Source organism: Pan troglodytes, chromosome 2 (assembly GCF_028858775.2).
Source record: "Pan troglodytes isolate AG18354 chromosome 2, NHGRI_mPanTro3-v2.0_pri, whole genome shotgun sequence".
NCBI classification, from domain to species: Eukaryota; Metazoa; Chordata; class Mammalia; order Primates; family Hominidae; genus Pan; species Pan troglodytes.
In genome coordinates, this window is record NC_086015.1 from 161,459,793 (window position 1) to 161,476,278 (window position 16,486).

The 16,486-nt window shown below is 35.4% G+C and overlaps 1 protein-coding gene and 1 pseudogene across 8 annotated transcripts in view; one reads left to right on the top strand and one right to left on the bottom strand.

Annotated features, from left to right (window-relative positions):
* Window positions 1–16,486, top strand: part of RSRC1 (arginine and serine rich coiled-coil 1) — a 438,867-nt gene that overhangs the window by 165,780 nt on the left and 256,601 nt on the right. The gene's annotated exons all lie outside the window — the stretch shown is intronic.
* Window positions 3,932–16,485, bottom strand: LOC134809651 (large ribosomal subunit protein eL15-like; annotated as a pseudogene).

Consider the following 16,486-nt stretch of genomic DNA (forward strand, 5'->3'; position numbering starts at 1 on the left):
ACAAGAATTAAATATGAAATTTTAAGCACCTGCATTTCACCCAGAATATAGGTGAGTAATCTAAGAAAGTGACATGAGTTACCATGAGATAAGGAGGAGATTGGTTAATATTAGTCTTTTGAGTATAATAGCATTGTATTTGCATATAATCATTTTAATAATTTTTGTTTAACGTGCATTGATAATTTAAAACATGAAACTGCTTTTGCACTTTTCTCATATGCCAATTTGTTTTTTTTTTTTTTCCAACGGATTAAGGGCCTAAAGGAATAGAGGAAGTGAATGGACACTGATGTTTCAAAATATCTCATTTTGCCTAAAAGCAAGTACCGGCAGATAAATGCCCATAAAGGGATTTCTTTCTTAAGCCCCGTGGATTTTTTTCCCCGCACAACTTTTTGTGTGAGTTAGAAATGAAAACCATTCATCTAGTGCCCCAAAGAACGGCCTTATTGAATGGAATAACAGTGTAATGTACCATTGAAGGCAGGATTGAAAGTGATTATCTTGTTAACTCTTGACAGTTACCGCCAGCTTGAAATGGAACCGGCAGGCTTGATTTGCAAATGAATTAGAGCTTTTTCATTTTGTGCCAGGATCATCTTTTTATATTCTGATATGACAGATGCTATGTTCCAGGCTTTTGTTTTTCTTCCGATTTATACTTGCAAATAAAAAACAAAAGATTATTATAGTCATTTTATTTGCATCTTTTCTTTTGGAGTTTATTCTTTGTGTAGAAGTTTTTAATCTTATGTTTTTCAAAAAAATTTTTAATACTAGTATTGTTTTTTCCAGAATTAAATTTGATTAATTTAAGTACAGTAGTAACTGGGGGAAAAGGAAGATTATATGGGCTTTCAAGAAATAGAAAATAGTTGCAAACAGATTATTTTAGTTAGTAAAAACTGAAACTTTTGGCTAAATTTAATAGCTTTTATTTCCCTTGATAACTATTGATGTAAATTCAAACTCTGGAGATGTTTGAAGAACAGTACAAGAAACTCCCATATACCCTTTACATAGATTTATCAGTTATTTACATTTTCTACCCATTTATTTTATTATCCTTTCCTCCCTCTCCTCATCCAACTGTTATAAATGTGTTTTTTCTGAACTAAAGGAGAATATATTGGAAACATTGTTCCCCTTTACTAAAAAATGGTATATATAAGAATAAAGGCATTGTCTTATATAACTGAGTACTAGCTTTTGAGAGGTTAAAAAAAAGAACCTGTTTTTGTGTTTTTATCTTCTGATATTAGTGGAAATTAATTGGCAGGTTTTAATCCCCTCTGTCATTATGCTTCTGTTTATATTCAGGAATCATCTCAATGACATATGGCAATTTCAATGCATTGTTAATGTATAACTTATAAACCTGGAACTTTGTTTTATTAGTTCAGATAGTTTTTATTATTGGAGGGTTAATATAGTTAAAACTTGCATATTCCATTTAGTATTAAATGTTCAAGGTAGTAAACATACCTGGCCCTAGTCTAAGTCATACACATTTTCCATTCATAAAGGTCTTTACACATACATATACACACACAGATTCATCTTCTTGTGGAAATAAGCTAAATATCTTTTATTTGTTATTTATGGATTCAAAATGTAAGGTCCTGTAAGTCTATTTTCTTTTTTCTTGTAAACAGTCATATTTTCTTCTGTTGTATAAATCTTAACAAAATATGGAACTCACGGATAAATTATCCCCCATTCTATCGCAATGGCTTTTCAGTATGAATGTTAGCACTGAGGCCTATTTCCTGTAATACGAAGTCTAGCCATTCAGAACATGTATTATATTGATATGATATATTGAGAACCTTTATGAAAATGTCAGTGTGTTTATAAGGTCTGATTAATTGGATTGGTAAGCATCCCCATACTGAATAAGTATTACCCTAAGTCTACTTTCTTTGAGTTAAAACATGATAATAATCTTGGAGGGAAAATATGTGGAACCAGTTGAGAAGTAAGCAGGGACATTTCTTAATATTCAATCTTTGGATTCCATTCATTCTCTCTCCCTCTGTCTTTCTCGCACTCTTACTCTCTCAGGCTCTCTTTCTCATCGTAGTTGCTTGAGTCATGTTTGCTAACTGTATCTTTGTGAAATGTATAGTTGTTGTTTTTACAGTGTAACACTACACAGATTTAAGTGTTAAAAAATTTATCATAAACATGGTAATGACCCTATAAAATAACTTAAAACTGAAACATTCAGAGTGCTTCCTCAGTGTTGCCCATTTGGAAACTGAAGCCATTTGGCATTGTTTATGTATTTTAAGAATTCTGTTTATGTATTCTTTAATAGATAAAGAGTATCCATATAATGAATGAGATTTAAACAGTGTTTTTAATGTTTAGAAATATGAATTTTAGGGGTATGTATGCTGAAGTGCTGAGAACATGTTTGGGATTTCATATAACCTGTTCTATAAAAATTCAATGCCTGTAAAACTGATTATTCAACATTATGCTAAATTATCTTTAATTAATGAAGAAAAAGCCATTTTTCTCCAGTGTACTGGAATGTTTCTTTCTGATTTTGCCAAGGTTAGTCTTTTTTTTTTATTCTTTTTTGTTTAATAGACATTTATTCCTTTAGTTGAACAACCTCTACACAATCAAAATGTATGACTTAGGATCTTTTCTTTTTTTTAAGAAGAAATTTAGGTCTCAAGAACTTTTATGAACTTGCTATGAGTACTTTCTGGAAATCAATTAACTAAGCCTTTTGAAACCCCTAGAGAAGATAGGAGAAAATCGGTTCAGAGAAGCAAGCATTTAAATTAAGTCAGCAAAGTCAGAATTGAGAATTGGACAATTCCTTGTCTACATTTCCTTTACACTCAAATTCACCCTGGAAAACAGTAGCCTAGTCTCCTGGAAGCCATGATGGAAACAGAAATGCAATGTGGTGGTATACTTTCACTGAAAGTGGACACACAAGTGATGGCCCAACTTTGTGGAATGGTAAGGATTTTTAGGGTAGTTTGGCCAGGAACAAGAGAAATAACTGCAGAAAACACATATGGTTGGAAACCATGCACTTGTATGACTTTTTCTGTAGCCTATGGGAATACACACAGTGGGTAACCCAAGATGTTTTTAAAACTGAATAGACTAAGAATGATGTACTTGCAGTCAACTACTCCCCACCCCCCCGCAATGTGACTGAAGGGTTTCATAATGATCACAAATTAGTGTTATTGTTACGTATTTTAAGATGGACTGCTAAGCTCACACTTGAAAGGTATTTATCTAATGGCCACTGGCTCACCAGCTTCCCACCCTAGCATATTGATTGCTAGCTTACCAACCTTAAGGCTAATAATTTTATCTAACATTCAATTTCAAAACATACCAGTGTTAATACCACTACCATTAACCATTGAATGCCATGAAGCCATGGCACTGAACCAGGAGCTTTCACCTTTTACGTGAACTTAAAATGGTACTGTGGAGACAGGCAGTTTTCCTCAGGCTAACCCAGATTTGTCCCCATAATTTTCTAAATATAATCATGACATAGTTAAGATGTCCTCCTCCCATCCTACAATTTTTAAAGCAAAGCCCAATTTAAAAAGTCTGTACCTGCCAAAATGAAAAACCCAGCTACTTGAAAGTAAACCAGCAGAGCATTGCCATCATCCCAGTAAAACTGCAGGTTTCATCACATGCACCAGACAAATCTACAGAGCTAGTTTCAGTACTCCTCTTTTAAAGAATTTATTTTAAACCTATTATACTACACAGTATGTCTTATATACTGACATATGATTCCCTAATAAGATAAAGCAAAGACAAAAAAGTTTATCCTATTAGAAACAAGATACACCATCACTTATTGTCTTCAAACATTATTGCACTTTAACTTTCTTAATTTGATATTCATGAAATAATCTGCAGACTAGTTTTAACAGACAAATAACACCTGTAAGCAGACATGACTGCCCTAAATAGTTTATTAGGTATGAATTTTACAAACTTTACCTATATTAGTGGTAACGGTGGAGCTGGAGAGTATTGCGCCTTCTCCAAGCTGCCTGGCGAGAACCACTAATCGTGTGGTGGAACTTATGGCCCTTTCAAAGGCCACGGCTCTTTTGGCCTGCAGATGTGAGCCCACACATTTCCCTGTGCTTGTGGACTGGTTCGGTGATCCATGGGTGTCAGGATTTCTTCTGATAGTATTATGGAATGGATCAATGAGGATAGCCTCAAAAAATTTCTATGTGGGCTCTTCACCAACCCAGTAAGAATTCAGGACTCTTAGAGCCCCACGGTGGCGTCCAGCTCACTCCTCTGCAACGGACTGAAGCTGTGAGCAAACTTTAGCTGGTTAACACCATGATGGACAGGCTTGCCATATGTTGCACCCTTAGGAACTGGGCGTTTTCGGCCACCATGGCGAATACGAATCCTATATATAATGTAACCTTTCTTGGCCTTGCAGCCCAGTCTGCACAATTTATCAGGCCAGATGGGGTGGGGAGCCCTGTGGAGAGCAGAGAGCTGGCGGTACTGCCAGCAGCAGACCCTCAGAAGAAAGCGCATGATGACATCAGGCTGCTTTCTCCATAGCTCCTGGATGTACTTGTATGCACCTATCTTGGCTTACTTGATGGCTGCCGCCAGACAGAAAGGCGCCAAGGTTAGCCTTTAGATAGAATAATTAACATTTGTCTTTTTTCATGTTACCCCTCTTTTCTCAAACTCTCAGTTTGTAAAGAGTTGAATTGATGTTGTGGAAGACAAAATTTGTCTCCTTCAGTATTTGTCTTATTGGTCCTATTCTTTATTTATTTTTTTAAATAATCATTTTCTTTAGTTTTTCGACCAGTATTTTTATTACCTAAAATTAATACAATATTACCTTTTTTGATAGCAGACTAAAAGCAGATGGAAGAAGTTGATGATGTTCTCAACTTTTAGATTTAGCTCTCCTTGTATTTTGTTGCATGTTATTTCTTAACTTATATCTGTCTTTTGGATTTTGAAATGCTATCAATATTTATCTTAGTGATTGTCATGCAAATATCAAAATGAGAAGAATACAACACATCTCTTTTTGCCTCTGGCTTCCTATCCCCCCATTTCCTAAAGTCAAAATAACCTCATATGGATATATAGTTTGAACACAATTAGAATTTAAATGATTTAGACCAGAGATCAGTAAACTTCTTCAGCAAAGGGCTAAACAGTATATATATATTTAGGTTTTGTGGGCTAAGAGGCAAAATTGAAGGTATCCTGTAAACATAAATCTATAACAAGAGAGAAAATATATGTCCACAGTTTTTGGACAAAATTCAAAGTATAATAATAATTATTGAGCACAACTTTGTGTAATTAAAATGCATGAATTTAAAAAATGGAATTCCTTTTGGGGAGCTAGCACTTTACTTGATTAGGGTTCTAAATTAATGTTCATTGTTATCAGAATTGATTACAAACATTTATCTTTTAATGCTGATCTGTAATGAGATTTTAAACATTTCATCTTTGAAAATGTCTTCACACAGATAGGTATTGCCAAATTTGATTGCAATCTATGATCATATTCATTGCTTGAAAGGCATTTATAAAATTCTGTTAGATTCTTTTCTTGATTTTTGTCTTTTAGTTATTATATTGCAGATTAATCACTTCCAATTGAAATAGAAGCTCCTCAATTGTGCAGTTAAGTGGACTTGTGAATATGGAAATTTTCTTTACACTTGCATTAAAGGCAGAAAAATACTGCTGGAAGTGTAATTTGAGGTCAAAAAACATACTCCTTGAAATGTGTGTTGGAATGAATATCTTCTTTTAACTTTGACAGCATGGGAAGTATATAAAGCAGTTTGACATTACTTTGTGATTCAAGCAACATCAGTTGTTACTGAAATGGCTTTACTGTTGGATGAATTTTGCATATAAGCACGATTTTGCCTTGTAATTTTAGGTTGAGCTCATTAAAATTTATTTTTATTTATTTATTTTTTGTTTTAGAGACAGCATCTCACTCTGTGGCCAGGCTTATATGCTGTGGCAGGATCATGGCAGGATCATGGCTCACTGCAGCCTTTGGAACTCTTGGACTGAAGCAATCCTCTCACTCAGCCCCCACCTAGTAGTTGGGATTATAGGCATGAGCCCCTGTGCCCACCTAAGGAGCATTTTTATGTCTACTGCTGAAGCTAAAAGTGGTTTAGGATAAAAGTGGTTGAGGGGGTTCTTCTCAGTCAGAAAAATTTCAGTATTGATCCCTAATGTGAAACATCACAATTATACTTTACCACTGTTAAGACATCAAACTGCTGCCATGTGTTGGAATAATCAGGATATTCAGCATCTGTATCTGTCAAAAAAATCATACAACCAACAACGGACAAGTCCACAAGAGCAAGTGAGGTTCACTGTTGACACTTCTGATTGAATACCACATTTTACATTCAGATGTTTTTACAAAGTTTTTGCTGATGAATAATGCAGGGAATAACTGTAGGCTTTAAATTTTCACAGACTTACATTTTCACAAGCTTTGTAGATTTGTCCAACTAAGCCTCTTTCCGCTCTCTGTTGTTAACTACCATGATATATAACACATCTCAGCAGATTCCACATCAGGTTGTACTGAATGAGTGTTTTCTCAATTTTGTTGAAAATATTCTTATGTTCTACGCATAATTTTCATGGAGGCTAATTCTTAAGTCATTCCACACTCAGCACTGACTCCTCAAATAAACAACTGAGCAGTATCTCTGACATCTGTGGACTCATGAAAAACCAAGCAAAACCTCTTGGACTCATTTGCCTTATCTCTTCACTGGACATGTTGATGATATTCCCTGTGTCTTCAACAGTTTGAACAACTGTTCTTGCTCAAAGTCTAATAGTTTTTAAGCAAGTTTATTTTCTCTGGACACATTTCTTTGACTGCATTCAAACACTAATTAAGTCATCTTTGGTAAATGGCTTTCATTGATTGGTTGACAAATACAACACTCAGAAACTCATTTTTATTTTTTTATTTTTGTGAAGAAATTCTGCTGTGATGAGATATTCCATTTTAAATGTTCTATTTTTTTGGACTATTGCTTTCCTGTGAGTTGGAAATACTATAAAGAGTGTTCAGTCAAGTATATACTATTTTTAAAAATCAACATATATGCTATTTTTCCAGCACAGCTGTAGTGCCATTGTATAATAAGCACAATGAATTGCCATTTAATTTGATAAAATAGTCCACACTTCACTGCGCCTTAAAAATGACAGTTGAAGGCTCCTTTTCTATTCTTTTTTCATTTTGATATGATTCTTATACACTGGTATTAAAAATTAAATGTCACATTACAGCAATTCATAAGGCCCTTGAAACTGCGTTTAGTTATGCTATGTTACTGTGATTTTTTGTGTGCCTTGAGCAGCAATGCAACCTAATGAGAGTGCCATCCGTGATTTCTGTTGCAACGCCTCAGCTATTGTTAATCGCATTAAAGCAGCCATAGAAATACATAAAAGAATGAGTGTGGCTGTTTCCCAACAAAACTTTATATAGTGACACTAAAATATCAATTTCGGTAATTTTCATGTGTCAGGAAATGTTATTCTTTTGATTTTTTCCCAGACATTTAAGAATGTAAAAACTGTTTTAACTCATGTTCTGTACAAAAACAGGAAATAGGCTGGATTTGGCCTATGGGCCGTAGTTTGCTGATCCCTGATTTGTACTTTCGGCTTAATAGAATAAGCTAGCGCACTTTTAAATTCTCCATTGGCCTTTAAGTATTACTAATAAAAATTAGGTGAAAACTACCATAAATTGAATATAGGTTATTTTTTATTTTATGCAAGCAGATATAAAACCATTTATTGTGAGAAAGTAATTCCCAGAAGAATCTTCATTTGTACTGTCACTTTATGTGAACTAGAATAAAACAAAAGTCTTTCTTATATGCAGTGGTATTTCAAGCCTCTAGGACTTCCCCCATGCCACTTCCTCTTTCCTAGATGTAAGTTGTGCTTATTGAGCTTAGATTCTATTAGGAAGGATTGCAAGTAAATAAATAAATGTAGATTATGTGGAACTATTGGGTAGCTTATGTAATCAGTGGGACTCTGGGAAACCAGGTTGTGAAAACTGACAGGAAAAGAAGACTGGTCAGCTGGTGTTACTGCCTGTGTATACCATGGTATCAGTATAGGTAGTATGCAGGCACTGACCACCACTGCCTCTGACATTGCTGCCACTGGACTTAAGCTCTGTTGCCACTATCACAGAGAATAATCTTTTTATTCTTGTCTTTCATTAACTCTTTATTCAAATTTCCTAGTGTAATTCATGTCATCCTATATTTGGAATACTTTGGATTCAAAGCTCACCGAATTTGGAATGGTATTCAGATTCTGGGTAGCTTAAGAAGCATAACAAATACACCCAAGAAGAAGGCTGTAGCGAGCGAGCATGACAGTGGAATAAAATGAGAGAAGAATTCCTTGAGCAATTCTTGTTTTCCTTTGATTCTATCTTATAGGTTCCTGTATTAACTTCTGAAATATTTTTCATATCACATATTTACTAATTAATTAAACTATTAGTAACTAATGATTAGGTACTAATTATATATTTGTGCATTGGTTTTTATACCTGTCTTTAAGCTCCACATGACCTAGTATATGTTGTTCATAATTGTATCCATAATTCCTATCACAGAATCTGGCCCAGAGATAGTACTCAGTAATAGTTGTTGAATGAATAAATAATGTTTATGTGTGTGTGTGGTGGGGGGCAAATCATGATGGCTATGGTGAAAAGGAATTGAAGGGTTTTGAGCTCAAGAATGAAGTGATTCCTTTTTTTTTTTTTTTTTTTTTTTTTGAGACGGAGTCTTGCTCTATTTCCCAGGCTGGAGTGCAGTGGCGTGATCTCAGCTCACTGCAACCTCTGCCTCCTGGATTCAAGCAATTCTCCTGCCTCAGCCTCCTGAGTAGCTGGGACTACAGTTGCATGCCACCACGCCCTGCCAATTTTTTGTATTTTAGTAGAGACGGGGTTTCACCCTTTTGCCCAGTCTGGTTGCGAACTCCTGAGCTCAGGCAATCCACCCACCTTGGCCTCCCAAAGTGCTGGGATTACAGGCATGAGCCACCGCGCCTGGCCCAAAGTGATTCATTTTTATAAGATTAGACTGGCTGTTTTGCAATAGGTGGATGAGAGTGAAACAACGGCGGAAGTGGTTAAAATAGCTATGACAGAATTAAGAAAGACTAGGTTGGAGGTCATGGCAATTGAATTAGGATGGTGGCAGTTGATATAAATATAGATAGTTTTTGTGATTACTTAAGAGGTAGAATCAATAGGACTAACTTATAGATTGTATTTGTAGGGGGAAAAAGAAGAAAGTGAAGTGGTTGATTCCCAGGTTTTTGGCTTGAGCAGAAGGATGAATGATAAGATCCTTTTCTGAAATAGGAAATACTGAAAAGGATCAGTTTTGAAGGAGGAACTCAAGAACTTAGTTTTGGATCTATTGAGCATAAGCTTTTTTTTTTTTTTTTTTTAGATATCCAAATAGAGATGTCAAATAGACAACAGGGTAAATGAATCTGGAGCTTATGAATGATATACATTTTTCGCGCATGTACGTATAGGTTGCTATTAATGCTGTGTGTGAGGGTGAGATGGATTAAGAAGAAATTATAGCACAAGACTAGGGCCCAGGACTGATCCTTGGGGAGCTCTTACCTTTGGTGGCTAGAGAGAAGAGCATGGAACTACAAGAGACTTGAAGAGCCATTTTTTTGAGAAAATGTAGAAAACCTGAACGATATAATATTATAGAAGACAAGTGAGGAAAGGCTATGAAGTATTGAACATTAATTCAGCATGGGCTTATCAACATGAATATGAATGTTAGACAGTATCAAATGGTTCTAAGAATTGTATAAAGAGAAAGATGATAAAGTAGACTTTGGATTTGGTAACATGGGGGAACCACTGATGACTTTAGCCAAGAGTAATTTTTGGATGTAGTGGGAGGTAGGAAAGGGGAGATAGAGTAGTATGTGTATAGTTCTCTCTTTCAAAAAGTCGAACTGAAAGGAAGCCTATGAGTAACATGGTACCCATTGGCAATTACAGAGTTTTGCCTGGCAGGCCTCATGGAAGAAAGCTGCCCTCCTCATACTGGTACACATACTTGGTACACAGCCAGTGCTTTGCAGTTTTCTGGAGGGAGATGCAGCCATACCCACCTCCCCACCCCCAGCCCTGTCTGTGCTTATCAAAGAGCTTCATGTGGTAACAAAGCAGGTTTACCTAAGCAAATAATTAAGTTGGGAAATGAATATATACATAGAAGCCACATAAAATAATTACTGACAATCAAGTGCCAGACTATTGGGAGTTTTCTACAAGGGCAATGCATTTGACCTTGGTATCCACAGATTTAATATTCTGTCTATTCAAAGTGATGTGGCCTGTTTTATGTGACAATTTGTAACTTTTGTGTGGCATGACTTAAAGCCTGTGTTCTGAGAGGATGCTGTGAAGGAGTCATGTGACTTAGCCAATGAATAAAGCCTACTAACTGCTCAGCACTGTATCTCACAGTGGCTTTGTTTTTTCTGATGTTAATGTATTGAACAATCCTCATCAAAGGTCTGTGTAGTAATGGTGATGTTGACAATAATTAGTAATATTTGCTAAATGCAGTATGCTGAGCACTTTACATGCATTATTGCATTTTCAACTTGGGACATTTGCAAAGATCTTAGCGCTTACCCATTAAATGTCAGGAAGGACTGTAAGTTTAGAGATTAAGAAATTGTTATGAACATAGTCTTGGTGGGAGTTTAATTGGTTCTTGTACAATAAATGTAAGAATTTGCAGATTTTGAGAAGAGAATCTTGTTTTAGGTAGATGAATGGATGAGCAAAATTATGGAGGTGATAATGAACTGGTTTGAGAAGAGTTACATATTGGCAGAAAATTGTTAGCCAGGTAAGGTAGATTATAAAGCAGGCAATGACAAGAACTTGGGATATGAAGACATTGATGTTAGAGAGAAGGTATTGGAGGACTTTTGGTGGTTAGTGATAGGAGCCAAAACTAACATAGACAAAGTGGGGATACATTATTGAAGAGTTGACCATTTCTGTTTGCCTCGTGCATTGCAAACATAACTGTATTCATTATCTCTATTTCACATTCTCCATCTCTAAATTGAATTCATCTGTAGCTTGGATAATCACATACCAAAATTAGGAAGATTCTATTTGTATTAAATTATGTAGATGGTATAAGGGTGAACAAAAATGTAGACAAGGTTTTTAAAGTGAACACTAGAGGTAAAATCATGTACATAAATAATTTATGGTTATAGACAACAGGAAAAATGTGAGCTGAATGTAGACCCAGAATAATATACTACTCAATAAAGCTGCTGTGAGGATTTTTTTTTAAATACTTTTTAAATTGGACTAATAATTTTTTTTCATGGAAGACACTTTAGAAAACATATAAACAATTAGAATGAACAAAAAAAGTACTCATAATCCCACTGTCAAATACTGTTTACTTTTTAGTTTATATCTTTTTAGATAAATGCACATGTACCACACTGTACACATGGATGTATAAAACTTACCCTCTTACATTTTGTAACATGATTTAAAAAAAAAACTTACTATAGCACAAGACCATTTCGTGAAAATACATAACTATGTCACAATTTTTAATGGTGATATCGTTTTCTGTTGTATGGTTATTATATTTTATTTGACAGTTTGCCATTATTGGGCATTTAGTTCTCAGTTTTTTGTATTAAATACAATGGAGTGATTAATATTTTGTGAATGTGTCATTGGGATAAACTTAGAGAAGTAGACTGTGAGGCAAAGGCTTTACGTGTATTATTGAGAATGTTGATACGTTCTCCCAATTGCCCTTCAGAAAACCTGTGTTATTTTCTGCTTCCACTGGCAGTGCATGAGGATACCTGATTCTCAGCACCTTTGCCAACAATGGAAAGGTTATCATTTGTTTTCTTTTTTATTATTATTATTATTATACTTTAAGTTTTAGGGTACATGTGCACAATATGCAGGTTAGTTACATATGTATACATGTGCCATGCTGGTGTGCTGCACCCATTAACTCCTCATTTAGCATTAGGTATATCTCCTAATGCTATCCCTCCCCCCTCCCCCCACCCCACAACAGTCCCCAGAGTGTGATGTTCCCCTTCCTGTGTCCATGTGTTCTCATTGTTCAATTCCCACCTATGAGTGAGAATATGTGGTGTTTGGTTTTTTGTTCTTGCGATAGTTTACTGAGAATGATGATTTCCAATTTCATCCATGTCCCTACAAAGGACATGAACTCACCATTTTTTATGGCTGCATAGTATTCCATGGTGTATATGTGTCACATTTTCTTAATCCAGTCTATCATTGTTGGACAGTTGGACTGGTTCCAAGTCTTTGCTATTGTGAATAGTGCCGCAATAAACATACGTGTGCATGTGTCTTTATAGCGGCATGATTTATAGTCCTTTGGGTATATACCCAGTAATGGGATGGCTGGGTCAAATGGTATTTCTAGTTCTAGATCCCTGAGGAATCGCCACACTGACTTCCACCATGGTTGAACTAGTTTACAGTCCCACCAACAGTGTAAAAGTGTTCCTATTTCTCCACATCCTTTCCAGCACCTGTTGTTTCCTGACTTTTTAATGATTGCCATTGTAAGTGGTGTGAGATGGTATCTCATTGTGGTTTTGATTTGCATTTCTCTGATGGCCAGTGATGGTGAGCATTTTTTCATGTGTTTTTTGGCTGCATAAATGTCTTCTTTTGAGAAGTGTCTGTTCATGTCCTTTGCCCACTTTTTGATGTGGTTGTTTGTTTTTTTCTTGTGAATTTGTTTGAGTTCATTGTAGATTCTGGATATTAGCCCTTTGTCAGATGAGTAGGTTGCAAAAATTTTCTCCCATTTTGTAGGTTGCCTGTTCACTCTGATGGTAGTTTCTTTTGCTGTGCAGAAGCTCTTTAGTTTAATTAAATCTCATTTGTCAATTTTGTCTTTTGTTGCCATTGCTTTTGGTGTTTTAGACATGAAGTCCTTACTCATGCCTATGTCCTGAATGGTATTGCCTAGGTTTTCTTCTAGGGTTTTTATGGTTTTAGGTCTAACGTTTAAGTCTTTAATCCGTCTTGAATTAATTTTTGTATAAGGTGTAAGGAAGGGATCCAGTTTCAGCTTTCTACATATGGCTAGCCAGTTTTCCCAGCACCATTTATTAAATAGGGAATCCTTTCCCCATTGCTTGTTTTTCTCAGGTTTGTCAAAGATCAGATAGTTGTAGATATGCGGCGTTATTTCTGAGGGCTCTGTTCTGTTCCATTGATCTATATCTCTGTTTTGGTACCAGTACCATGCTGTTTTGGTTACTGTAGCCTTGTAGTATAGTTTGAGGTCAGGTAGCATGAGGCCTCCAGCTTTGTTCTTTTGGCCTAGGATTGACTTGGCAATGTGGGCTCTTTTTTGGTTCCATATGAACTTTAAAGTAGTTTTTTCCAATTCTGTGAAGAAAGTCATTGGTAGCTTGATGGGGATGGCATTGAATCTATAAATTACCTTGGGCTATGGCCATTTTCATGATATTGATTCTTCCTACCCATGAGCATGGAATGTTCTTCCATTTGTTTGTATCCTCTTTTATTTCATTGAGCAGTGGTTTGTAGTTCTCTTTGAAGAGGTCCTTCACATCCCTTGTAAGTTGGATTCCTAGGTATTTTATTCTCTTTGAAGCAATTGTGAATGGGAGTTCACTCATGATTTGGCTCTCTCTTTGTCTGTTATTGGTGTATAAGAATGCTTGTGATTTTTGTACATTGATTTTGTATCCTGAGACTTTGCTGCAGTTGCTTATCAGCTTAAGGAGATTTTGGGCTGAGACAATGGGGTTTTCTAGATATACAATCATGTCATCTGCAAACAGGGACAATTTGACTTCCTCTTTTCCTAATTGAATACTCTTTATTTCCTTCTCCTGCCTAATTGCCCTGGCCAGAACTTCCAACACTATGTTGAATAGGAGTGGTGTTTTCACCTTTGCTTGTTTGCTGGGTGAAAAATGGCATTTCCTTTTATTTTATAGATCTTTAGTGTGCACTATAAAATTTTCCTAACTGTTTAAATGTGTTAGCTATTTGTACAGTATTTGTTTTGTGAATATTGTAAGACTTGAATGAGAATGCAAGTGTAAATGACCAGGTTCAGCTAGTGTTTGTTTTTACTTAAATCCTCATCGCTTTGCTGCCTCCTCCCTAATCATGTTTCCAATTAAGGAGTAAAGGAATGTTGTAAAATCTTGTTTTATTCTTGAGGTTATTGTTTTTTAGAGTTGACAGTAATAAATTCTCCCTTGACTAAAGTTTGGGAATTTAATTCAAGTTTCTAGCTGAGCGGTATAGTGTGATCTACTGAATCTCTCTGATCCTCATTTATCTCATCTATGAAATAGGTATAATAATTACATTTCTTTATGATAAAATCATAAGTGTCAAATGAGCAGATTATGTAAAGCACTTGTTACCGTGCCTGGCAAACTCTGTTCAGTATTTCCTCACAGGTGGAATCTCTGAGAAGGTCAGTTCACTTAGACAAATACTATGAAAATTTAAGAGCTGGGAAGTGCAAAGAGGTCTTTACGAAATGGCAAATCTTTTGACTTGAGCAAGAATCTTGAATTCTAGGCTGAGGAGTTTGATTCATTAAACAAGGAAAGACTTCATTATTATTTCCTAGCACTATTAGATGCTTACCTGATTAAAATTACACCTTAGTTTTCAGTTTCCTGTTGAGTTAAATAGGAGAACAGAAGTTAAACAGAACAACAACGGAAGGAAGAGAAAATCATAAAAAGACTTTAATAATTGAAAACTTGGATAATCAATTTCTGAGTTATTCAAACTTTGCTGTTTTCAGGAAAGATATATACATGTTGCACTTTTCGCTCTGTCACCCAGGCTGGAGTGCAGTGGCACGATCTCAGCTCACTGCAACCTCTGCCTCCTGGGTTCAAGTGATTCTCCTGCCTCAGCCTTCCGAGTATCTGGGACTACAGGTGCGTGCCACCACACCCGGCCAATTTTTTGTATTTTTAATAGAGACAGGGTTTCACTGTGTTAGCCAGGATGGTCTCCATCTCCTGACCTCGTGATCCACCTGTCTCAGCCTCCCAAAGTGCTGGGATTACAGGCGTGAGCCACTGCGCCTAGCCTTTTCCCTCAGTTTTAACAGCTAAAGACTTAATAGGATATATTTATGACCTTCTATTTGGGATTGTTGACTGTGTTACATATGGGAATATATTGCTTTTATGAAATTATTGGGACATAATTTTATAGTAGAATTTTTGGAAGTAGAAATTGTATTTTAAAATTACATTTAGATTATTTATAATTGTAATGTGAATTTAATTGACATTTAAATATTTGTATTTATATAGAAGTAATAGAATGCATGAATTTATTTATGATTAAATAGTGGAGATGAAATATACTAGGTTTATTTCTGCTTATAAAAATTATTTAACCTCAGTTCTCCAAGTGAAATAAACATTACATAAAATCATCAATGATTTTTAAATCTAATGATTATTCTTTTCTTATACCCCAGTTTTATTTATAAGGATAAATCAGAAAGAACCTAAGTGTCCAAAAATAAGGGATAAGTTAGCTTATTGTCCATCTGTATGCAGGATAGTATGCAAACATTAAAATATTATATGCAAGTATATTATTGACACCTGGAAGCTATTTACAATATATAGTAGTGAAAAAATTTAAGCTATATAAGAAGTCAACCATGGTCCCATTTTTATAAGAAAAATAATTGTATTTGTGTGTATTCATAAGAATTTCTGGAGGAAAAAACAAGGACATATTGAAGCTATTATCTTTGGCTAGTGGAATTTCAGGTGAGTTTTATTTTTTCTTCATTAGAACCAGATGTGATTTTGAATTTTTCTACAATAAGCATTTATTATTTGCAGGGTCACTTGTAGCCCATGTGGCAACTTTGTGCATATTATACAAGATGTCCCTTTTTCCTGTGGATGCATACCAGGATATACTCTTTGGCCGGGGCATATAGCTTTTAGCTTCCACTTACCCCCTTGATTTTTTTGTTTTTTCGTAATGAACAACATGCACAACTGTATGTGATGGACCTAAAAACTTACATTATAAAAATTATTTTAAATTAATTAAAGTTGTATGACCTTTTAATACATCTTCTCTGGGCAGGGTACTCTCCATACTTGAACACTGCCAGGTCATGCTAGACCTCTGAGCTCACTCTTTGCGCCTCCTCTTTTCTATATACTCAGTCTACCCAGATACAATGAATCCTTCAGGATCTAGCTAAAATTACCCTTCTCTTTGAAATCTTCTCCAACCACTCTAACACATCTGGTCATT